We start from the raw sequence: 24,813 nt of genomic DNA, 5'->3' as shown, positions 1-24,813 counted from the left end.
CAGAGGGTCGAGGGAGAGTTTCGTCAGCATGACGGCATGGTGATGGTGATGGTGATGTGATCCACTCAGGGCTTCGCCTAAGCACTACGACGCTATGACCGGAGGAGTAAACTGTGGAGGGGGGCACTGCCACAACTAAGAGAACAATTGATGTGTCTCCAAGTGGTGCCCTGCCCACGTATATAAAGGAGGGAGAGGGAGGAGGCCGGCCATAGGGGGCGCGCCATAAGGGGGGAGTCCTACTAGGACTCCTAGTCCTAGTAGGATTTGCCCCCCCTATTTTCCTTCTCATGGAGGTGGAAAGGGGGAAGGAGAGGGAGTAGGAGAAGAAAAGGGGGTGGCGCATATGGCCCATATCTTTCCCCGGGGGGTTCCGGTAACCCCTCCGGTACTCTGGTATGTACCCGATACACTCCGGAACCCTTCCGGTGTCCGAATACTACCTTCCAATATATCAATCTCTACCTCTCGACCATTTCGAGCCTCCTCGTCATGTCCGTGATCTCATCCAGGACTCCGGACAAACTTCGGTAACCAAAACACATAACTCATAATACAAATCGTCATCGAACAGCGTGCCGACCCTACGGGTTCGAGAACTATGTCGACATGACCGAGACACATCTTTGATCAATAACCAATAGCGGAACCTGGATGCTCATATTGGTTCCTACATATTCTACAAAGATCTTTATCGGCCAAACCGCAATAACAACATACGTTATTCCATTGTCATCGGTATGTTACTTGCCCGAGATTCGATCGTCGGTATCATCATACCTAGTTCAATCTCGTTACCGGCAAGTCTCTTTACTCGTTCCGTAATGGATCATCTCGTAACTAACTCATTAGTCACATTGCTTGCAAGGCTTATAGTGATGTGCATTACCGAGAGGGCCCAGAGATACCTCTCCGATACTCAGAGTGACAAATCCTAATCTTGATCTATGCCAACCCAACAAACACCTTCGGAGACACTTGTAGAGCATCTTTATAAATCACCCAGTTACGTTGTGACGTTTGATAGCACACAAGGTGTTCCTCCGGTATTTGGGAGTTGCATAATCTCATAGTCAGAGGAATATGTATAAGTCATGAAGAAAGCAATAGCAATAAAACTTAACGATCATTATGGTAAGCTAACGGATGGGTCTTGTTCATCACATCATTCTCTAATGATGTGATCATGTTCATCACACGACAACACATGTCTATGGTTAGGAAACTTAACCATCTTTGATTAACGAGCTAGTCAAGTAGAGGCATACTAGGGATACTCTGTTTTGTCTATGTATTCACACATGTACTAAGTTTCCACTTAATACAATTCTAGCACTTTATTATCGCCTCTAGGGCATATTTCCTTCACCAAGCAGAGGCCGAACAGTGTTCTAGGAAGCTCATATAGTGAGGGGAAGAGATGACCGGATTGCTGAGAGAGAAACATCATGAGGGGTAGCGAATGGCAGCACCACGACGCTGAAGACACAACTGCCAACCCCAAAAGAAAATCGTCGAAGACTAAAACATGGGGAAATAGATGATAGGTCCACAACACTAACATGATGTCATTGCCAGACCCCAACACACAACACCATCAACCCCAAGTTGGTCGCACCACCACCAGTGACATCCCCGCAACGAGCATCTACCCAACCAACAACCGAGTCGACTTCTAGATGGTTCCTTCAAGAAGGGGAGCGATGCAGATTGTGATGCCATCATCTATTTCGGACGAAGCTAGAACCAGGTTTCCCCCCGAAGTCGCAAGGGGGATGGCAAAGTCAAGAGAATAACAACGCCTTAAAGATTGTCATGGCGCCTACGGGGTCTCGTTGGCTCCAACTAGAGCACGACTTTCATCGAGATGAGCATATACCCATCCAAAGCATCGATTGATAGCGGTAGACTACTCACCTGCTAGACCATTGCAAGCCAGATGAAGCCCATTGAAAGAGCATGGTGCCCCCATGTTGGGTTTTGGTAATTGATGACAATCCCTATCCACAAATGGTTGCCTTGAGTTATATTTGAAGGGTTTGTCCATAGGCATTGCTTGAAGACCATTAGTTAGTTTCAAGGTTATTTGAAGAAGATTATGTGTTGACCAAGGTGCTATTCAAGGAGTTATACAAAGATTGGTCATGTAAGATTTGAGCCTATTGCAAGCATGTCTTGAAGATGAAGATTGTGTGAACATTCATGTTTACCTTCAAGACATCATCTTTATGAAGAGAGAAGATAAGATACAAGGTTGACCAAGACTAAGTCAAAGAGTGAATCAAGTTGATCAACACACAAAGCATAGAAGTTGTACCGACTGGGATCAAGTGATCCCATGGTATGTAATGCATTTTCCATTACGCTTTGTGTACTAACCCATGGTCTATGTGAGAGTTCTTTGTGGGGTTAGGTATGTTTCCATGGGCGTGCATCGAAAGGAAGATATCATATAACCCATGGAGGATGACATCAAGTGGCGATCGTCATCAAGGTTATGGTGTGCAAGTTTAAGTGGAGCATCATGAAGAGATTGTGCTTGAAGCTTGTTGTGCATTCTCGTGATAATGGACTTGTGAAGATGTGCCGAAGAGTGGCTCACCCACAGTGGAGTATGGGGGAGCAATCTACTAGTCTTCCTTGAGCTTGCACAATCAAGAAAGGTGGTCTGACTTGAGGAGGACAAGATCGTCATCGTCTAGCTCAAGTGGACTATGCGCAAGGAAAATGTTTGTCCTTGATAGGTTTTCTATTTTATCGGTCTCATGGTATTAGTTGGGAGACCGGGTTATATGACTGATTATCATACTATGAAGGGGGGCTCTTGAGTGACTAGCTTGATCGTATTGTCCATAGAGAGCTCAAACCATTGCATTCTTGGCATCATCTTTCTTGGTTCTTGTTTGAATTTTTGCTTTGTGAGTTTTGGAGCTTGTGGTCATCTTCATGACAAGCTCAAGTTCATCGAAAATGGATTTCATATGCATCATCGTTTATGTTTTCAATGTTGGACTTTATGCCAGATCTTCACCGATGGAGGTTTCACGCCTCTATATCATTGGCATATTTCTGTTGCCACTTCTCAAGATTTCTAGTCATGATTTGACAGCTCTTGTTGTTAGCTTTCTATCAAGCTTGAGTTCGACGCAATCATAGTTCATTCGTAGAAGTTATGGAAGTTTTGGTCTTACCTACATCCATCTGTTTTGCTTGGGCAGTTTTACAACATCCAGGCAGTAGTACCGCTCCAGACCATGGTAGTACCGCTTAGGCGGTACTTCCACTGACCAGTACCGCAACCACTTCCGTTTCTTTTGGTGCTTCTATTGCCCAATTTGCTTGAGCGGTAGTACGGCTCTAAGCGGTAGTACTCCTCCCGAGCGGTAGTACCGCTCCTGAGCGGTATTACTGCTCTAAGCGGTTGTACTGCTCCCCCAAGCAGTAGTACTGCTCTGGTAGAACTACCGCTCTTTTATTTCTGTCTCGTTGGACTATGTTGTTTGTGCTAAGCGGTATTACCGCTTCCCAAGCGGTAGTACCACTTGAGCACGACTACTGGGCATAGCGGTTGGATTTGGCGGGGGCTATTTAAGGGGGTTCTTCTTCCCCAATGGTTTCTACCCCTTTAAGCTCGTGTTTCCCCTCCATTGTTGACCTTCTTTGAACTTGCTATCTTCAATACCTCCAATGATTCTTGCTAGTTTTTGACAGAAAAGAGTGAGAGAGATCTTGATCTACATTTCCACCAATCCATCTCTCCTCTAAGTGAGGGGAACCCTTTGGATCTATCTCTTGGAGTTCTTTGTGTTCTCTTTCTTATTCTTCCTCTCATATTCCTTCATAGCTTTCGTTGCTTTGGTGGGATTTGAGAGTGAGGGACTTGGGCACTCCGTGTGCCCTTGCCATTGCATTTGGTGCATCGGTTTGAGTTCTCCACGATGATACTGATACGTCTCCATCATATCTACTTTTCCAAACACTTTTGCCCTTGTTTTGGACTCTAACTTGCATGATTTGAATGGAACTAACCCGGACTGATGATGTTTTCAACAGAATTGCCATGGTGTTATTTTTGTGTAGAAATGAAAGTTCTCGGAATGACCTGAAACTTCACGAAGAATATTTTTGGAATTAATAAAAAATACTAGCGAAAGAATCAACGCCAAGGGGCCTACACCCTGTCCATGAGGGTGGGGGCGCGCCCCCTACCTCGTGGGCCCCCTGGTGCTCCACCGACCTCAACTCCAACTCCATATATTCAGGTTCGGGGAGAAAAATATCAGAGAGAAGGATTCATCGCGTTTTACAATACGGAGCCGCCGCCAAGCCCTAAGCTCTCTCGGGAGGGCTGATCTGGAGTCCGTTTGGGGCTCCGGAGAGGGGAATCTGTCGCCATCGTCATCATCGACCTTCCTCCATGACCAATTTCATGATGCTCACCGCCGTGCATGAGTAATTCCATCGTAGGCTTGCTGGACGGTGATGGGTTGGATGAGATTTACCATGTAATCGAGTTAGTTTTGTTAGGGTTTGATCCCTAGTATCCACTATGTTCTGAGATTGATCTTGCTATGACTTTGCTATGCTTAATGCTTGTCACTAGGGCCCGAGTGCCATGATTTCAGATCTGAACCTATTATGTTTTTCATGAATACTAGGACATAGGCCCGTGCGTTGCAACGGGAGATCAAAACCCTGGTTCATATCCTCTATTTCAACATGGCATCCCACCTGTGTTGTTGCATATCCTCATTCACGTCCTCTTTCTCTTTGTAAATGTACAATAAGGAGTTGAGTCCGCATATGCCCCTGCATTGCAATGGAATAAAAAAATTACACGCCCCTAACCCTTATAAGCATGGCTCGAGACGACCCTCCCACAAACCCTACACATGTTGACATCCTCTATTTTAACAAGACACCCAATCTGTGTCGTTGTTTATCTTCCTTGCCGGCCTCACAAAATATGGCCACAACAAATTTATGTCAATAGATTGGATGCAATATATTTGTATACTATCTAATTATTTTCTATGCAAAACTAACTTATTTACATCTACATTAATGGTAAATATATTCTCAAAAGACATGCATTTTTGGACTGGGCTTCTTGATTGCCATCAAGGTTTTAAATGTGGGTTCTATCATCATTCCTGGAGATGACTTTGATACACAAATTGTGATATCAATGATCACTTGCTTGGAGATGTCGCCCTCAAACCAGTAGCTTTCTTCAACATTCATCTAGTGAACTTGATGCTATCTATCACATTCTCAAGAACGTCAATGGCAATGCTTATCAATTTGAGAATATAATCAGTTTTTAGTTGTACAAATTCAGATCACCCTTCTATGATTTCCTTTCAAAACTTCCAGGTAAAAGGATTTTAATGCACACTGTATCATGCATATGAGTTGAATAAAATTTAGCGCTGTAATGTGCCTTGTGAAAAAAAATGTGACATGTAATGTCACATCACCGTTGAAAAAAATGATCCTTATGTACACTCTCTGTTCATAAGAGGAAAGATTGAAAATATCACATAATCGGTTTTAGTGTTATCCTAATTTGTAACATTAGGTCAAAAGGTGTATATAATTCTATTACACTTATTTTATATATGTACATTTTTTATTAGCTGCATATTAATTTTTGATGAAAATCAATGCTATTTTCCTCTAACTTGTTATTCCCAAATATATATGTATATGAAATAAAGTTTTGTGATCAATTGCGTCTGCAAACTTAGGTGTCTCCATAATGAAAAGCTAGGAGTCCGCAATATTTTCATTTGATCGAGGTTCCGTTTTATGCATTTGCTTCGTACAACCATAATTTCCTCTAATTACAAGAGATGGCATGGTCCTCCCTTCCAGCCCCCATTTCATGCGAGTTAACTGATACTCACACCGCAACTTTTTTATTGCGCCCTTTTCTTTATTCTTTCTTATATTGTGAAATTCCTTTGCTTTCAAGGTTAAATAGGACCCACACTTTTTTTAAGGACCCACACTTCAGCCTCTGTTCGTTATTCTTGATGTCTTTATTATTCTATGACAACTCGTGGGCTATATAAACTGATAAAATATCATGTAAAAAAGCAAGGTGGGACTATTTAAATGCATAATGAGCTGTGTAGTTAACATAAACAGGAGCTAGCTTAGCTGGTTGTAGCCTGAAGGAGGCAAATAGCAGGTCGTGGGCTTGATCCTTATTGCCAGTGGCAATTTTTTTTGTGAATCCTTCTTCTAAGCACAAGAGCAGGCCCATGGCCCAGTACGTTTGTGACGTACACCAATAAAAGGCCCAGAGCAGCGCTGGCGTACATAGACCCAAGAAAGCAGCGGTAACGTATATGAATCTGTTTTGTAGCAAAAAATAGTACCACCTCATATATAGTAAAAAGAAAAATAATCACCTAAGCGGAACGAAACCAAGAATATCACCTTGCTTTAATAGTAGGTATAGATATGTGAGTTCTTGATCCTATCTTGCAAGTCTATAGTCACCTACTATGTGTTATGATCCGGCAACCCTGAAGTGACAATAATCAGGACCACTCCCGGTGATGACCGTAGTTTGAAGAGCTCATGTATTCACTAAGTGTTAATGCTTTGGTCCGGTACTCTATTAAAAGGAGGCCTTAATATCCCTTAGTTTCCAATAGGACCCCGCTGCCACGGGAGGGTAGGACAAAAGATGTCATGCAAGTTATTTTCCATAAGCACGTATGACTATATTCAGAATACATGCCTACATTACATTGATGAACTGGAGCTAGTTCTGTGTCACCCTAGGTTATAGCTATTGCATGAGGAATCGCATCCGACATAATTCTCCATCACCGATCCAATGCCTACGAGCTTTTCACATATTGATTTTTGCTTAGTTACTTTTCCGTTGCCACAGTTACAATTACTACAAAACTGCTACTGTTACTTTTGCCACCATTAGCGTTATTTCCATACTACTTTGCTACTAAATACTTTGCTGCAGATATTAAGTTATCCAGGTGTGATTGAAGTGACAACTCAGCTGCTAATACTTGAGAATATTCTTTGGCTCCCCTTGTGTCGAATCAATAAATTTGGGTCGAATACTCTACCCTCGAAAACTGTTGCGATCCCCTATACTTGTGGGTTATCAAGACTATTTTCTGGCACCGTTGCTGGGGAGCATAGCTCTATTCTTTGAGTCACTTGGGATTTATATCTGCTGGTCACTATGAGGAACTTGAAACACGAAAGAACTAAGATTTTTCCCTCAACTACGAGGGGAGGTAAGGAACTGCCATCTAGCTCTGCACTTGATTCACCTTCTGTTTTAAGTAAACTTGTGACACCTAAACCTGCTTCTGTTATTAATTCTGATATGTTGCATGTTATTGATGATGCCACTTCTGCTATGCATGATACTTATGATGAAACTACTTCTATGCTTGATACTACTGTGCCATTAGGTGAATTTCTTGATGAACAACTTGCTAGGGCTAGAGAGAATGAAATTATTGAAACTGATAATATTGATGAAAGTGATGATGAAGATTCTCCCCCTAGATATGAATTGTCTGTTGTGCCTGAGGGTTATGTTATGGATGAAGAAACTGCTAGAGACTTTCTTGCTTGCAATGATAGATATGATCTTAAGAAATTATTAGCTAAGCTAGAAGAAAAAATCTTTGAATGCTAGAATGAAATATGACCCTACTTTTGCTACTTCACCTATCTGTGTTACTGATAAGGATTATGATTTCTCTGTTGATCCTGAGATAATTACTTTGGTTGAATCTGATCCTTTCTATGGCTATGAATCTGAAACTGTTGTGGCACATCTTACTAAATTAAATGATATAGCCACCCTGTTCACTAATGATGAGAAAACTCGCCACTACTATATCCTTAAATTATTTCCGTTCTCATTAAAGGGTGATGCTAAAACATGGTTTAATTCTCTTGATCCTGGTTGTGTGCGTAGTCCCCAGGATATGATTTATTACTTCTCTGCTAAATATTTCCCCGCTCATAAGAAACAAGCTGCTTTAAGGGAAATATATAATTTTGTGAAAATTGAAGAAGAGAGTCTCCCATAAGCTTGGGGGAGGCTTCTCCAATTCCTTAATGCTTTGCCTGATCATCCTCTCAAGAAAAATGAAAATACTTGATATCTTTTATAATGGACTAACCGATGCTTCCAGAGACCACCTGGATAGTTGTGCTGGTTGTGTTTTCAGGGAAAGAACAGTTGATCAAGCTGAATTGCTATTGAATAATATGTTGACTAATGAAAATAATTGGACACTTCCTGAACCAACTCCTAAGCCAACTTCGAAGAAAAGGGGTATTCTATTTCTCGGTCCTGAAGATATGCAAGAGGCAAAGAAATATATGAAAGAAAAGGGTATTAAAGCTGATGATGTTAAGAATTTACCTCCTATTGAAGAAATACATGGTCTTAATTTGCCGCCTGTTGAAGAAATACATGGTCTTGATAACCCGACACAGGTAGTAAAGGTAAATTCTCTCTATAGATTTGATGAAGGTGATATTCCTCGTTATAAGTCTGCTAGCCAATGCTTAGATGAGTTTGATAATTTTATTGTTAAACAAGAAAACTTCAATGCTTATGTTGGTAGACAATTGAAACGAAATGCTTATATGATTGAACACTTGAGTGATTATATGTCTAGAGTTAAAGGTGAACTTAAACTCATTAGTAAACATGCTTCTATGGTTACCACTCAAGTAGAACAAGTGCTTAAAGCTCAAAATGATTTGCTCAATGAATTAAATAATAAGAAGAATGATAATGTTCTTAGAGTTATGACTAGAGGGGGTAAAATGACTCAGGAACCTTCGTATCCTGAGGGCCACCCTAAGATAATTGAGCAAGATTCTCAGAGAACTAATGTTGATGCACCTAGTCCTTCTAAGAAGAAGAAAAGGAAAAATGATAGGACTCTGCATGTTTCTAGTGAACCTATTATTGACACACCTGAGAATCCCAGTGATATTTCTATTTCTGATGCTGAAACACAATCTGGTAATGAACATAAACCTAGTGATAATGTTAATGATGCTGTTCATGTTGATGCTCAACCTAGCAATAACAATGATGTAGAGATTGAACCTGCTGTTGATCTTGATAACCCATAATCAAATAATCAACGTTATGATAAGAGAGACTTCGTTGCTAGGAAGCACGCGGTAAAGAAAGAGAACCATGGGTTCAGAAACCCATGCCTTTTCCTCCTAAACCATCCAAGAAAAAGGATGATGAGGATTTTGAGCGCTTTGCTGAAATGATTAGACCTATCTTTTTGCGTATGCGTTTGACTGATATGCTTAAAATGAATCCTTATGCTAAGTACATGAAAGATATTGTCACAAATAAGAGAAAGATATTGGAATATGAAATTTCCACCATGCTTGCTAATTATACCTTTAAGGGTGGAATACCTAAGAAACTTGGAGATCCAGGAGTACCAACTATACCATGCTCCATTAAAAGAAACTATGTTAGAACTGCTTTATGTGATCTTGGAGCCGGTGTCAGTGTTATGCCTCTCTCTTTATATCATAGAATTGATTTGAATAAGTTGACACCTGCTGAAATATCTTTGCAAATGGCCGATAAATCAACCGCTATACCTATCGGTATTTGTGAGGATGTGCCTGTTGTGGTTGCAAATGTTACTATTTTAACGGACTTTGTTATTCTTGATATTCCCGAGGATGATAGTATGTCGATTATCCTTGGTAGACCCTTTTTGAATACTGTAGGGGCTGTTATTGATTGCAACAAAGGCAATGTCACTTTTCATGTTAATGGTAATGAGCATACGGTACACTTTCCGAGGATACAACCTCAAGTCCACAATATCAATTCTATTGGAAAAATTCCATCGATTATTATTGGAGGTTTTGAATTTCCTCTTCCTACTGCCAAGAAGAGATATGATATTCTTATTGTTGGGGATGTGCATATCCCCGTTGTGGTAACATAGTGTTATTCAAAATTTCTCCGGTTCCATGTTATTCGGAATGAGTTTGTTAACAAGACTTGATCAACCTTGTTAGTGGATTCCTTTTGATGAGCATGAGATGGATGAATTTAGAAAGCACAACCTTCTGTACCCTCCTTTTACTTTCTGTTATTTAGACTAAATAAAGCAAAAATAGTATTTTCTGTCTGTTTTCTGAATTATCCTTGCAATAAAAAATACCCCGAAAATAAAAGTTCTCCAAATGCCCCGATAATGAAATATGATTTTTTTCTAGAATATTTGAGAATATTTGGCACTGAGAACACATCAGGGGGAGCAAGCACCTGGCCATGAGGGTCCAGGGCGCGCCCCCTGCCTCGTGGGCCCCTGGTGGCCCCCCTCCACTTATTCCTGCACCCGCACACTCCTTCTTCCTCCAAAAATAATCACCAACCAGCTCAAGCACGAGTTCTAGCTCATCTTGCTGCGATTTTTTATCTCCTTGCTCAAAGCTCCACTCACAAAACTGGTTTGGGGGATTGTTCTTCGGTATGTGACTCCTCCAATGGTCCAATTAGTTTTTGTTCTAGTGCTTCATTCATTGTAAATTTTTGCTGCTGAGGTGACCCTGTTCTTGAGCTTGCATGTCAAATTTTTATGGTCCCAAGTAGTTCTAATGCATGATATAGTCTCTAGGCACTTGTGGGAGTAGTTGCTATCAATTTTGTTGAGTTTGGTTCACTTTTATTTTGAGTTACTAAAAATTTAAGAAATTTTCAGAAAAGGATGAAGAGATTTTTGAGGGGCTCTTCGAGCCGAAGCTCGATGGACAAGCAAAGTGAAGAGGATAAGAGGCCCAAATATAATCTTCCTCGCACCGCGGAGGTTCGGCCTTGTGAATGGCCTTGTGATGATTTCTTGAGGGCATTATTTGGCTGAGAATGCGGGCCTCACCGACTTCCTCCGTGGCCAGCGTGAACAGTATCTCCTACTCACTAATATTTTCGTGCAAAATTTTCATTTCCATGCTAGGAGATCACCACCTTTGGTGGATTTTTATTTATATGATGAGTATAAGGAGATGTCCCTTTATGATTTTTGTGAGGTTTGCAAGTTACCCTTTGCGGGCAGCATAGAGGAGCCACATCGTGATGATGTGGAAGGGTTTATTGATATGATTGCTGTAGGGGAAACAAGGAAAGTCTCCAATGCAAGAATTACTAGCATACACTTTCCTGTTCTACGTTACTTTGCAATATTTGCTAGTGGATGTTTAATTGGTCGCGGGAACTGTGGAAACCTTAGTGCCCCTGATATTGTTATTTTGTGCCATGCCTTGTTTCGTGATAACACTTTTAGTCTAGGCGCTATTGTTGCCAAGCAGTTAAATCTGAACCGTACGAAGGGTCCCATCTTGGGAGGTATCTTTGCCTCGCGCCTTGCTGCACACTTTAACATACCTATTAGGCATTATGAGAAAGAAGAAAAGTTGCTGCCTCTTGTTTTTCTAGACTATAAGAGTATGGTAGCACATGATTTTATTGTTAAGAATAAGAAAAAGATGCTTAACTATAGATTGATATTTGATAAAAATTACTTTGAGACTATTGCTTTGCCTGCTCCTTCTTTGTTCAACTTATCTTCAGGCAAGTATCTTGTTCTGCCGGAGGCCATTCATGCCCAGCAGAACCTCACACCAGCTCCAGAGCCAGAGCCGGAGCCACAACTTGATCCTTACCGTCAGTCTGTTTACCAGTGGGATCCGGAGGAGATCGCCAACCAGTGGCACCCCGAGGATCCTTCTCAGTACGACCCCAGCTACAACTTTGATCCATGGGCATAGACCGACTTAGGCCAAAAGCCTAATCTTGGGGGAGTACGTATCTCTCACCGACATTACATTCATGCTCACACACTCATTCCAGTTGTCGGTGCTCATACTTTTTCATTGTTATATCCATGCTAGTTTATTTCCTTTTCTAGTCTTCTTCTTGTGTGTTTGAAAAAACTTAAGAAAAACAAAAAAAATAGTTGTAGCTTTTAGCTAGTTTACTTTCCATGCCTGTAGTAGTAATTAAAATAAAACCCAAAAGATTTCTCGTTCTTCTTTTGCTTGTTGGAAGCTTTCCCGTGTAAATAGTTTTATTTCTTTCCTTTTCTTTGGGGGTCGAGAGGAGAAGACCATAATGAAAATGTTGAAGTGGTTCTTATATGCATTATTTTGATTTAACAAAGAGCCCATATTACCTTGTCTTCTCATGTGTATTAATGCTTGTAGATTCCAGCTTAGTCCAATGCACGTGCACTATTATTATTATCCACATCGTTCGGTCGTGCAAGTGAAAGGCAATAATGACGATATATGATGGACTGATTGAGATGAGAGAAGTTGGTATGAACTCGACCTCTCTTGTTTTTGTAAATATGATTACTTCATCGTTCCTGATTTAGCCTATTATGAATGAAACATGTTTGCAATGACAATTAGAGATTATAGTTGCTTATGCCATGCTTAATTTGCTAGGAGTTTATAATGGTTTACCTTGCATGCCAACATGCTATTAAAATGGTTGTGATGTGGTATGATAGGGTGGTATCCTCCTTTGAACGATTTGAGTGACTTGACTTGGCACATGTTCACGCATGTAGTTGAAACAAAATCAACATAGCCTTCACGATATTTATGTTCATGGTGGATTATATCCTACTCATACTTGCACTCAATTTTTATTAATTTTAATGCATGTTCATGACTGTTGTCGCTCTCTAGTTGGTCGCTTCCCAGTCTTTTTCTAGTCTTCACTTGTACTAAGCGGGAATACTGCTTGTGCATCCACTTCCATAAACCCCAAAGTTATTCCATATGAGTCCACCATACCTTCCTATATGCGGTATCTACCTGTCGTTCCAAGTAAATTTGTATGTGCCAAACTCTAAACCTTCAAATTAAATTATGTTTTGTATACTCGAATAGCTCATGTATCAACTAGGGTTGTCTGTATCCTCCATGCTAGGCGGGTTATTCTCAAGAGGAGTGGACTCCACTCCTCACTCACGAGAAAATGGCTGGTCACTGGGATGCCCAGTCCCATGCTCTAAGCAAATCAAATCAAAATAATTGCAAATAAAACTCCCCCAGGGATGTTGCTAGTTGGAGGCACTCGTTGTTTCGAGCCAGCCATGGATTGATGCTTGTTGGTGGTGGGGGAGTATAAACTTTACCATTCTGTTTGGGAACCACCTATAATGTGTGTAGCATGGAAGATATCGAGATCTCTCGGTTGTTATGTTGACAATGAAAGTATGCCGCTCAAAATATTATTTATCTCTATTTCAAAATCGAGCTCTGGCACCTCTACAAATCCCTGCTTCCCTCTGCGAAGGGCCTATCTATTTACTTTTATGTTGAGTCATCATCCTCTTATTAAAAAGCACCAGTTGGAGAGCACCGCTGTCATTTGCATCCATTACTATTAATTTATATTGACTATGACTGGATCTCTTTTACCATGAATTACAATGTTTAGTCAGTCCTTGATCTTCAGAGGTGCTCTGCATTTATGTTTTGCGGTCTCAGAAAGGGCTAGCGAGATACCATCTTGTTATATCATATTATGATTGTTTGAGAAAGTGTTGTCATCCGAGATTTATTATTATTGCTCGCTAGTTGATTATGCCATTGATATGAGTAAATATGAGACCTAAGTGTTATTGTGAATATGGTTAGTTCATAATCTTTGTTGAAAGCTTGAATGTTGGCTTTACATATTTACAACAACAAGAGCAAACAGAGTTTGTAAAAGTTTTTCTTTATCACTTTCAGTTTATCAACTGAATTGCTTGAGGACAAGCAAAGGTTTAAGCTTGGGGGAGTTGATACGTCTCCATCGTATCTACTTTTCCAAACACGTTTGCCCTTGTTTTGGACTCCAACTTGCATGATTTGAATGGAACTAACCCAGACTGACGCTGTTTTCAGCAGAATTGCCATGGTGTTATTTTTGTGCAGAAATAAAAGTTCTCAGAATGACCTGAAACTTCACGGAGAATATTTTTGGAATTAATAAAAAATACTGGCGAAAGAATCAAGGCCAGGGGGCCCACACCCTGTCCATGAGGGTGGGGGCGCGCCTACCCCCTGAGCGCGCCCCTGCCTCGTGGGCCCCCTGGTGCTTCACCGACCTCAACTCCAACTCCATATATTCATGTTTGGGGAGAAAAAAATCAGAGAGAAGGATTCTGCGCGTTTTACGATATGGAGCCGACGCCAAGCCCTAATCTCTCTCGGGAGGGCTGATCTGGAGTCCGTTCGGGGCTCCGGAGAGGGGAATCCGTCGATGTCGTCATCATCAACCTTCCTCCATCACCAATTTCATGATGCTCACCGCCGTGCGTGAGTAATTCCATCATAGGCTTCCTGGACGGTGATGGGTTGGATGAGATTTACCATGTAATCGAGTTAGTTTTGTTAGGTTTGATCCCTAGTATCCACTATGTTCTAAGATTGATGTTGCTATGACTTTGCTATGCTTAATGCTTGTCACTAGGGCCGGAGTGCCATGATTTCAGATCTGAACCTATTATGTTTTCATGAATATATGTGAGTTCTTGATAATATCTTGCAAGTCTATAGTCACCTACTATGTGTTATGATCCGGCAACCCCGAAGTGACAATAATCGGGACCACTCCTGGTGATGATCGTAGTTTGAGGAGTTCATGTATTCACTAAGTGTTAATGCTTTGGTCCGGTACTCTATTAAAAGGAGGCCTTAATATCCCTTAGTTTCCAATAGGACCCCGCTGCCACGAGAGGGTAGGACAAAAGATGTCATGCAAGTTCTTTTCCATAAGCACATATGACTATGTTCGGAATACATGCCTACATTACATTGATAAACCGGAGCTAGTTCTGTGTCACCCTAGGTTATAACTATTGCGTGAGGAATCACATCCGACATAATTCTCCATCACCGATCCAATGCCTATGAGCTTTTCACATATTGCTCTTTGCTTAGTTACTTTTCCGTTGCCACTGTTACAATTACTACAAAACTGCTACTGTTACTTTTGCCACCGTTACTGTTACTTCCATACTACTTTGCTACTAAATACTTTGCTGCGGATATTAAGTTATCCAGGTGTGGTTGAATTGACAACTCAGCTGATAATACTTGAGAATGTTCTTTGGCTCCCCTTGTGTCGAATCATTAAATTTGGGTTGAATACTCTACCCTCGAAAACTTTTGCGATCCCCTATACTTGTGGGTTTTCAGATACATGGAAGTGAAAGTTGAAAAGCTTATTACTCTTGGGTGTTATGGCACCTAGATATTGTTACTATTGGGTGCTTTGGTGCCCTAGATGGTTGGTGTTGTCGAATCTCAATCATTTTGGTATAAAGCATCGGACAAGCTTCAGAAGACTCCAATTAAGTTGTGGAGAGTGCCCCGAGCAATTTGTACAGGTTCGGTGACCGCCCTCAAGGGTCCCTTAGTGGAACCACGGACCTTGCATTGTGCGAGGGCGTGAGGAGATTACGGTGGCCCTAGTGGCATTTTGGGGAGCATTGTGCCTCCACACCGCTCCAAACAGAGATTAGCATCCGCAAGGGTGAGTACTTTGGGATATATTGTTGGGGAACGTAGTAATTTCAAAAAAATTCCTATGCACACGCAAGATCATGGTGATGCATAGCAACGAGAGGGGAGAGTGTTTTCCACGTACCCTCGTAGACCGAAAGCAGAAGCGTTAGCACAATGCGGTTGATGTAGTCGTACGTCTTCACGATCCGACCGATCAAGTACCGAACGCACGGCACCTCCGAGTTCAGCACACGTTCAGCCCGATGACGTCCCTCGAACTCCGATCCAGCCGAGTGTTGAGGGAGAGTTTCGTCAGCACGATGGCGTGGTGACAATGATGATGTTCTACCAACGCAGGGCTTTGCCTAAGCACCGCTACAGTATTATCGAGGTGGACTATGGTGGAGGGGGGCACCGCACACGGCTAAAAGATCAAACGATCAATTGTTGTATCTCTAGGGTGCCCCCTGCCCCCGTATATAAAGGACCAAGGGGGGAGGTGCGGCCGGCCAGGAGGGGGCGCGCCAGGAGGAGTCCTACTCCCACCGGGAGTAGGACTCCCTCCCTTTTCCTTGTTGGATTAGGAGAAGAGGGGGAAAGAGGTGGAGGAGAAGAAGGAAAGGGGGGCGCCGCCCCCCTCTCCTTGTCCTATTCGGACTAGGGGGGAGGGGCACGCGGCCCTTGCCCTGGTCGCCTCTCCTCTTCTCCACTAAGGCCCACTATGGCCCATTAACCCCCGGGGGGTTCCGGTAACCCCTCCGGTGCTCCGGTAAAATCCCGATTTCACCCGGAACACTTCCGATATCCAAATATAGGCTTCCAATATATCAATCTTCATGTCTTGACCATTTCGAGACTCCTCGTCATGTCCGTGATCACATCCGGGACTTCGAACAACCTTCGGGACGTCAAAACATATAAACTCATAATATAACTGTCATCGAAACGTTAAGCGTGCGGACCCTACGGGTTCGAGAACTATGTAGACATGACCGAGACACGTCTCCGGTCAATAACCAATAGCGGAACCTGGATGCTCATATTGGCTCCCACATATTCTACGAAGATCTTTATCGGTCAGACCGCATAACAACATACGTTGTTCCCTTTGTCATCGGTATGTTACTTGCCCCAGATTCGATCGTCGGTATCTCAATACCTAGTTCAATCTCGTTACCGGCAAGTCTCTTTACTCGTTCCGTAATACATCATCCCGCAACTAACTCATTAGTTGCAATGCTTGCAAGGCTTAAGTGATGTGCATTATCGAGTGGGCCCAGAGATACCTCTCCGATAATCGGAGTGACAAATCCTAATCTTGAAATATGCCAACCCAACAAGTACCTTCGGAGACACCTATAGAGCACCTTTATAATCACCCAGTTACGTTGTGACGTTTGGTAGCACACGAAGTGTTCCTCCCGTAAATGGGAGTTGCATAATCTCATAGTCGTAGGAACATGTGTAAGTCATGAAGAAAGCAATAGCAACATACTAAATGATCAAGTGCTAAGCTAACGGAATGGGCCAAGTCAATCACATCATTCTCCTAATGATGTGATCCCATTAATCAAATGACAACTCTTTGTCCATGGCTAGGAAACATAACCATCTTTGATCAACGAGCTAGTCAAGTAGAGGCATACTAGTGACACTCTGTTTGTGTATGTAGTCACACATGTATCATGTTTCCGGTTAATACAATTCTAGCATGAATAATAAACATTTATCATGAAATAAGGAAATAAATAATAACTTTATTATTGCCTCTAGGGCATATTTCCTTCAGTCTCCCACTTGCACTAGAGTCAATAATCTAGTTCACATCGCCATGTGATTTAACACCAATAGTTCACATCACCATGTGATTAACACCCATAGTTCACATCGTCATGAGACTAACACCCAAAGGGTTTACTAGAGTCAATAATCTAGTTCACATCGCTATGTGATTAACACCCAAAGAGTACTAAGGTGTGATCATGTTTTGCTTGTGAGAGAAGTTTAGTCAACGGGTCTGCCATATTCAGATCCGTATGTATTTTGCAAATTTCTATGTCTACAATGCTCTGCACGGAGCTACTTTAACTAATTGCTCCCACTTTCAATATGTATCCAGATTGAGACTTAGAGTCATCTGGATTAGTGTCAAATTTTGCATCGACGTAACTTTTACAACAAACTCTTTATCACCTCCATAACCGAGAAATATTTCCTTAGTCCTCTAAGGATAATTTTGACCAATGTCCAGTGATCTACTCGTAGATCACTATTGTACTCCCTTGCCAAACTCAGGGCAGGGTATACAATAGATCTGGTACATAGCATACCATACTTTATAGAACCTATGACTGAGGCATAGGGAATGACTTTTCATTCTCTTTCTATTTTCTGCTGTGGTCGGGTTTTGAGTCTTACTCAACTTCACACCTAGCAACACAGGCAAGAACCCCTTCTTTAACTGTTCCATTTTGAACTACTTCAAAATCTTGTCAAGGTATCTACTCATTGAAAAAACATATCAAGCGTCTTGATCAATCTCTATAGATCTTGATGCTCAATATGTAAGCAGCTTCACCGAGGTCTTTCTTTGAAAATACTCCTTTCAAACACTCCTTTATGCTTTGCAGAATAATTCTACATTATTTTTGATCAACAATATGTCATTCACATATACTTATCAGAAATGCTGTAGTGCTCCCACTCACTTTCTTGTAAATACAGGCTTCACTGCAAGTCTGTATAAAACTATATGCTTTGATCAACTTATCAAAGTGTATATTCCAACTCCGAGATGCTTGCACCAGTCCATAGATGGATCGCTGGAGCTTGCATATTTTGTTAGCACCTTTAGGGTTGACAAAACCTTCTGGTTGCATCATATACAACTCTTCTTTAATAAATCCATTAAGGAATGCAGTTTTGTTTATCCATTTGCCAGATTTCATAAAATGCGGCAATTGCTAACATGATTCGGACAGACTTAAGCATCGATACGAGTGAGAAAATCTCATCGTAGTCAACACCTTGAACTTTGTCAAAAACCTTTTTCGACAAGTCTAGCTTTGTAGATAGTAACACTACTATCAGCGTCCGTCTTCCTCTTGGAAATCCATTTATTTTCTATGGCTTGCCGATCATCGGGCAAGTCAACCAAAGTCCATACTTTGTTCTCATACATGGATCCTATCTCAGATTTCATGGCCTCAAACCATTTCGCGGAATCTGGGCTCATCATCGCTTCCTCATAGTTCGTAGGTTCGTCATGGTCAAGTAACATGACCTCCAGAACAGGATTACCGTACCACTCTGGTGCGGATCTCACTCTGGTTTACCTATGAGGTTTGGTAGTAACTTGATCTGTAGTTACATGATAATCATCATTAGCTTCCTCACTAATTGGTGTAGTAGTCACAGGAACAGATTTCTGCGATGAACTACTTTCCAATAAGGGAGCAGGTATAGTTACCTCATCAAGTTCTACTTTCCTCCCACTCACTTCTTTCGAGAGAAACTCCTTCTCTAGAAAGGATCCATTCTTAGAAATGAATGTCTTGCCTTCGGATCTGTGATAGAAGGTGTAACCAACTGTCTCCTTTGGGTATCCTATGAAGACATATTTCTACGATTTGGGTTTGAGCTTATCAGGATGAAACTTTTTCACATAAGCATCGCAACCCCAAACTTTAAGAAACGACAGCTTAGGTTTCTTGCCAAACCATAGTTCATACGGTGTCGTCTCAACGGATTTAGATGGTGCCCCTTTTTAACGTGAATGCAGTTGTCTTTAATGCATAACCCCAAAACGATAGTGGTATATCGGTAAGAGACATCATAGATTGCACTATATCCAATAAAGTACGGTTATGACATTCGGACACACCATTACACTGTGGTGTTCCAGGTGGCGTGAGTAGTGAAACTATTTCACATTGTTTTTACTGAAGGCCAAACTCGTAACTCAAATATTTTACCTCTGCGAGCATATCTTAGAAACTTTATTTTCTTGTTACGATGATTCTCCACTTCACTCTGAAATTCTCTGAACTTTTCAAATGTTTCAGACTTGTCTTTCATTAAGTAGATATACCCATATCTGCTCAAATCATCTTGTGAAGGTTAGAAAATAATGATACCTGCTGCGAGCCTCAATATTCATCGGACCACATACATCAGTATGTATGATTTCCAACAAATCTGTTGCTTGCTCCATTGTTCCGGAGAACGGCGTTTTAGTCATCTTGCCCAGGAGGCATGGTTCGCCAGCATCAAGTGATTCCAAAAGCCCATCAGCATGGAGTTTCTTCATGCGCTTTACACCAATATGACCTAAACGGCAGTTCCACAAATAAGTTGCACTATCATTATTAACTTTGCATCTTTTGGCTTCAATATTATGAAAATGTATATCACTATGATCGAAATCCAACAAACCATTTTCGTTGGTGTGTATGACCATAGAAGGTTTTATTCATGTAAACAGAACAACAATTGTTCTCTAGTTTAAATGAATAACCGTATTGCAATAAACATGATCAAATCATATTCATGCTCAACGCAAACACCAAATAACACTTATTTAGGTTCAACACTAATCTCGAAAGTATAGGGAGTGTGCGATGATGATCATATCAATCTTGGAACCACTTCCAACACACGTCGTCACTTCACCCTTAACTAGTCTCTGTTCATTCTGCGACTCCCGTTTCGAGTTACTACTCTTAGCAACTGAACCAGTATCAAATACTGAGGGGTTGCTATAAACACTAGTAAAGTACACATCAATAACATGTATATCAAATATACCTTTGTTCACTTTGCCATCCTTCTTATCCGCCAAAAACTTGGGGTAGTTCCGCTTCTAGTGACCAGTCCCTTTGCAGTAGAAGAACTTGGTCTCAGGCTTAGGTCCAGACTTGGGCTTCTTCACTTGAGCAGCGACTTGTTTGCCGTTCTTCTTGAAGTTCCCATTCTTTCCCTTGCCCTTTTTCTTGAAACTAGTGATCTTCTCAACCATCAACACTTGATGCTATTTCTTGATTTCTACCTTCGCTGATTTCAGCATCGCGAAGAGCTTGGGAATCATTTTCATCATCCCTTGCATATTATAGTTCATCATGAAGTTCTAGTAACTTGGTGATAGTGACTAGAGAACTTTGTCAATTACTATCTTATCTGGAAGATTAACTCCCACTTGATTCAAGCAATTGTAGTACCCAGACAATCTAAGCACATGCTCACTGGTTGAGCTATTCTCCTCCATCTTGTAGGCAAAGTACTGTCAGAGGTCTCATACCTCTTGACACGGGCATGAGTATGAAATACCAATTTCAACTCTTGGAACATCTTATATGCTCCGTGGCGTTCAAAACATTTTTGAAGTCCCGGTTCTAAGCCGTAACGCATGGTGCACTAAACTATCAAGTAGTCATCATACCGAGCTTTTGTCAAAAACGTTCAAAACGTCTGCATCTGCTCCTGCAATAGTTCTGTCACCTAGCGGTGCATCAAGGACATAATTCTTCTGTGCAGCAATGAGGATAAACCTCAGATCATGGATCCAATCCGCATCATTGCTACTAACATCTTTCAACTTAGTTTTCTCTAGGAACATATCAAAAATAAAACAGGGGAGCTAAACGCGAGCTATTGATCTACAACATAGATATGCTAATACTACCAGGACTAAGTTCATGATAAATTAAAGTTCAATTAATCATATTACTTAAGAACTCCCACTTAGATAGACATCCCTCTAATCCTTTAAGTGATCACGTGATCCATATCAACTAAACCATGTCCGATCATCACGTGAGATGGAGTAGTTTCAATGGTGAACATCACTTATGTTGATCATATCTACTATATGATTCATGCTCGACCTTTTGGTCTTAGTGTTCCGAGGCCATATCTGTTATATGCTAGGCTCGTCAAGCTTAACCTGAGTATTCCGCGTGTGCAACTGTTTTGCACCCGTTGTATTTGAACGTAGAGCCTATCACGCCCGATCATCACGTGGTGTCTCAGCACGAAGAACTTTCGCAACGGTGCATACTCAGGGAGAACACTTATACTTTGATAATTTAGTGAGGGATCATCTTATAATGCTACCGTCAATCAAAGAAAGATAAGATGCATAAAAGATAAACATCACATGCAATCAATATAAGTGATATGATATGGCCATCATCATCTTGTGCTTGTGATCTCCATCTCCGAAGCACCGTCATGATCACCATCATCACCGGCGCGACACCTTGATCTTCATCGTAGCATCGTTGTCGTCTCGCCAATCTTATGCTTCTACGACTATCGCTACCGCTTAGTGATAAAGTAAAGCATTACAGGGCGATTGTATTGCATACAATAAAGCGACAACCATATGGCTCCTGCCAGTTGCCGATAACTCAGTTACAAAACATGATCATCTCATACAATAAAATTTAGCATCATGTCTTGACCATATCACATCACAACATGCCCTGCAAAAACAAGTTAGACGTCCTCTACTTTGTTGTTGCAAATTTTACGTGGCTGCTACGGGCTTAGCAAGAACCGTTCTTACCTACGCATCAAAACCACAACGATAGTTTGTCAAGTTGGTGCTGTTTTAACCTTCGCAAGGACCGGGCGTAGCCACACTCGGTTCAACTAATGTTGGAGAAACTGACACCCGCCAGCCACCTGTGTGCAAAGCACGTCGGTAGAACCAGTCTCGCGTAAGCGTACGCGTAATGTCGGTCCGGGCCGCTTCATCCAACAATACCGCCAAACCAAAGTATGACATGCTGGTAAGCAGTATGAATTATATCGCCCACAACTCACTTGTGTTCTACTCGTGCATATAACATCAACGCAAAAAACCAGGCTCGGATGCCACTGTTGGGGAACGTAGTAATTTCAAAAAATTCCTACGCACACGCAAGATCATGGTGATGCATAGCAATGAGAGGGAGAGTGTTTTCCATGTACCCTCATAGACCGAAAGCGGAAGCGTTAGCACAACATGGTTGATGTAGTCGTACGTCTTCACGATCCGACCGATCAAGTACCGAACGCACGGCACCTCCGAGTTCAGCACACGTTCAGCCCGATGACGTCCCTCGAACTCCGATCCAGCCGAGTGTTGAGGGAGAGTTTCGTCAGCACGACGGCGTGGTGACGATGATGATGTTCTACTGACGCAGGGCTTCGCCTAAGCACCGCTACAGTATTATCGAGGTGGACTATGGTGGAGGGGGCACCGCACACGGCTAAAAGATCAAACGATCAATTATTGTATCTCTAGGGTGCCCCCTGCCCCCGTATATAAAGGAGCAAGGGGGGTGGTGCGGCCGGCCAGGAGGGGGCGCGCCAGGAGGAATCCTACTCCCACCGGGAGTAGGACTCCCTCCCTTTTCCTTGTTGGATTAGGAGAAGAGGGGGAAAGAGGTGGAGGAGAAGAAGGAAAGGGGGGCGCCGCCCCCCTCTCCTTGTCCTATTCGGACTAGGGGGAGGGGGGCGCGGCCCTTGCCCTGGCTGCCTCTCCTCTTCTCCACTAAGGCCCACTATGGCCCATTAACCCCCGGGGGGTTCCGGTAACCCCTCCGGTACTCCGGTAAAATCCCGATTTCACCCGGAACACTTCCGATATCCAAATATAAGCTTCCAATATATCAATCTTCATGTCTCGACCATTTTGAGACTCCTCGTCATGTCCGTGATCACATCTGGGACTCCGAACAATCTTCGGTACATCAAAACATATAAACTCATAATATAACTGTCATCGAAACGTTAAGCGTGCGGACCCTACGGGTTCGAGAACTATGTAGACATGACCGAGACACGTCTCCGGTCAATAACCAATAGCGGAACCTGGATGCTCATATTGGCTCCCACATATTCTACGAAGATCTTTATCGGTCAGACCTCATAACAACATACGTTGTTCCCTTTGTCATCGGTATGTTACTTGCCCGAGATTCGATCGTCGGTATCTCAATACCTAGTTCAATCTCGTTACCGGCAAGTCTCTTTACTCGTTCCGTAATACATCATCCCGTAACTAACTCATTAGTTGTAATGCTTGCAAGGCTTAAGTGATGTGCATTACCGAGTGGGCCCAGAGATACCTCTCCGACAATCGGAGTGACAAATCCTAATCTCGAAATATGCCAACCCAACAAGTACCTTCGGAGACACCTATAGAGCACCTTTATAATCACCCAGTTACGTTGTGACGTTTGGTAGCACACGAAGTGTTCCTCCGGTAAATGGGAGTTGCATAATCTCATAGTCATAGGAACATGTATAAGTCATGAAGAAAGCAATAGCAACATACTAAATGATCAAGTGCTAAGCTAACGGAATGGGTCAAGTCAATCACATCATTCTCCTAATGATGTGATCCCATTAATCAAATGACAACTCTTTGTCCATGGCTAGGAAACATAACCATCTTTGATCAACGAGCTAGTCAAGTAGAGGCATACTAGTGACACTCTGTTTGTCTATGTATTCACACATGTATCATGTTTCTGGTTAATACAATTCTAGCATGAATAATAAACATTTATCATGAAATAAGGAAATAAATAATAACTTTATTATTGCCTCTAGGGCTTATTTCCTTCATATATCGTTATCTCCGTGTGCCTCGGTTATCTCTTACCCGAAATCTTTACTTATGCGCTTTACTTTGTGATGGCCATAGCATTTCATGTTATATATCTTTCTTAACATAAGTTGTTGGTGCACATAGGCCGGCCTAGTTGTTTTAGGTTTTGTGCTTGACAAATTAAATGCTAGTTTTATTCCGCATTTATTAAAGTCTAAACCTTAATTATTTTAAAGTGTCTATTCACCCTCCTCTAGGAGACATTACCCACATTCTGGCTACCAAATATGGCGGAAGACGAGGCCATCAGTCACCCACACCACCACCCGCACCTCACGGCATGCACCAACATCACTCACATCATGCAAGACACGGGCGTCTGCCATAACAGTCATAGGATGCGCTAGGTCCCGCCCGTACCACTCATGCGCCGTTGGAAGTGACCGCACCGGACTGTCGTCAGCACCTAACTAAGACACCAACCACCACGTGCCTGAACCACCACCGTCGTCCCCCCGCCACCAAGCACCAAACCAGGGGGCATGTGGGCTTGCTGTGGTGTGAGGGTGCGCCGTCGCCCAAGGGGAGGGAGGGGGCTGGTCCTTCAAGCCACACAATGGGTGGAGTACGTAGTTAACTATGCATAG

Source organism: Triticum aestivum, chromosome 3D (genome assembly GCF_018294505.1).
Source record: "Triticum aestivum cultivar Chinese Spring chromosome 3D, IWGSC CS RefSeq v2.1, whole genome shotgun sequence".
Classification (NCBI taxonomy): Eukaryota; Viridiplantae; Streptophyta; class Magnoliopsida; order Poales; family Poaceae; genus Triticum; species Triticum aestivum.
Note: the sequence above shows the minus strand (reverse complement) of the source record.